This window comes from Amaranthus tricolor, chromosome 8, assembly GCF_026212465.1.
Source record: "Amaranthus tricolor cultivar Red isolate AtriRed21 chromosome 8, ASM2621246v1, whole genome shotgun sequence".
Taxonomy (NCBI): Eukaryota; Viridiplantae; Streptophyta; class Magnoliopsida; order Caryophyllales; family Amaranthaceae; genus Amaranthus; species Amaranthus tricolor.
This window is the reverse complement of record NC_080054.1, coordinates 3,141,998-3,144,497: the sequence shown is the minus strand read 5'-3', so window position 1 is coordinate 3,144,497 and position 2,500 is coordinate 3,141,998.

Here is a 2,500-nt window from a genome sequence, read left to right as displayed (position 1 = left end):
CGAGACGCAACGTTTTGCACTTTCTCAAGGGCTCAGCAACCTTTCCTTAGGCCTCAAGCGTATCTCAACCGAAGGGACCAGCAACCGAAGGGACCATCGACACGAATCAGCCCGCGTACTAAGTCACGTCCTTACGTGGCCCGCAACCTTTCCTTAGGCCTCAAGCGTATCTCAACCGAAGGGACCATTGACACGAATCAGCCCGCGTACTAAGTCACGTCCTTACGTGGCCCGCAACCTTTCCTTAGGCCTCAAGCGTATCTCAACCGAAGGGACCATCGACACGAATCAGCCCGCGTACTAAGTCACGTCCTTACGTGGCCCGCAACCTTTCCTTAGGCCTCAAGCGTATCTCAACCGAAGGGACCAGCAACCGAAGGGACCATTGACACGAATCAGCCCGCGTACTAAGTCACGTCCTTCCGTGGCCCGCAACCTTTCCTTAGGCCTCAAGCGTATCTCAACCGAAGGGACCGGCAACCGAAGGGACCATTGACACGAATCAGCCCGCGTACTAAGTCACGTCCTTCCGTGGCCCGTAACCTTTCCTTAGGCATCAAGCGTATCTCAACCGAAGGGACCAGCAACCGAAGGGGAAACACATTCCCACACCAACACGAATCAGCCCGCGTACTGAACCACGTCAAGAAAACCCGTCGTGCCGCCTGAGCGGGTAGTCGGGGATCACAAGACGCAGCATTTCCTTAGGCCTCAAGCATACCGTCAACCGTCAACCGTCAACCGAAAGGGGCATTGGGAGCAACCGAAGGGACGTTCCCCCAGACGAATCACCGTAGGCCAAGCTGACTAGGAAGGGCCCACTCATCGTCTGGTAGGGCCGACCAGCCACCGGAAAAAACCGATCGCCGGCGATGGCCCACGGGATGGCATTCAACGTGATGGAGGGTAGTCACCCCTCACACGCATAACGCCCATGCCTGGGCGAGGGGGTGCTGGCCATGCCAGCCCAAGGCTCCCAAACTCTTTCCCCCTATAATAGATAAAGAGATTTTTCCCTTGTGACCCTAGGGGACACCCAAATGCAAGTTAAGTTATACTAGTTTTTCCATGGACCAAAACTCACCTTTATTTGTAACATAATGTCATTTTTATGACTTGTATTGTTGGAACATATATTAAAGAAATTTTAGAAGCTGAAATTTTGAAAAAAAAAAACTTGTAAGTATTTTATTTTAATTAAATAAGGCCGAAAAACGCGAAATTAATAAAAAATAGTAAATAGTGTCAATAAATCATGAAAAATTAGGAGACACTTGAGAAAATATATATAAAGACATTGGTTTAGTTAAAAAAATTTTTTTCATTAAAAAAAGTATTTTATTTTTTTTTTCCGTTAAATTGGTGAAATAAAGGGAAAAATAATAAAAAATAGTAAAAAGTGTCAATAGATCATGAAAAATTAGGAGACACTTGAGAAAAAATATACAAATAGATTGGTTTAGTTAAAAATATTAATTTCATTAAAAAAATATTTTATTTTTTTTTTTTTCCGTTAAATTGGTGAAAAATAGTGAAAAATGGATAAAAAATTGTAAAAATCTTGAAAAAATGGGAGGCTTGTTGGAAAGATATTATGAGTGAGAGTCATTGATATTATTTTCAAAAATGGGTAAAAATAAATTTTTGAATGATATAAGAGGCTAAAAGGGAGTATTTTTTATCAACTTACATTGAACTCCTTTACCACAATCTCCCTTACAAACCATAGTAATGAGAATCATTGGTATTAAGTTTGAATGATGTTTTTGATCACCTTGCAACGAACTCCCTTAAAAGCCATAATCATTAGGGGGGTCTCATGGCTCATTCTTGGCTCGGGGCTCGGGGCGAGGCTCCGGCCATGGCTCAAGGCTACCACATTGCTCCTATACCACAATCTCCCTTACAAACCATAGTAATGAGAATCATTGATATTAAGTTTGAATGATGTTTTCGATCACGTTGCAATGAACTCCCTTACAAGCCATAATCACAAGGGGGGGGTCTCATGGCTCACGGCTCGGGGTGAGGCTCTATGCTACCACCTTCTTTCCCATGGGCCATAGCGTCTTTCGTACCGCATGGCCCGAAAACCTTCACAGCACCTTGAGAGCTCACATTATATTATAACCATCCATATAGGTGCTCAGGTGCTCAAGGTGCTCAAGTGCTTAAGTGCTAAAGTGCTTAAGTGCTTAAGTGCCTTAGCGCCTTAGCGCCTAGCGCGCGCGCGTGCGTGTGTATCATTAGATTAGAAGGGTGGATTTTTCAAGATCCCCCGGCTCACTCGGGCCAAGCATATCGTTCTTGATCTCGTAGCAATGCCCACGTCTCACGAGTCGAGCGTTCCCTTCCTCGGCCCACGGGTCGGCCCGCGGGGTCACGGCCCGCGGGTCGGGTCGGGGGCGAGGCTCCGGCCATGGCTCCATGCCTACCACATGCCCAGTCGATGGCACCTTGGGCCCCAACCCTCAACTATAACCTTCCCCCTATAATAGAT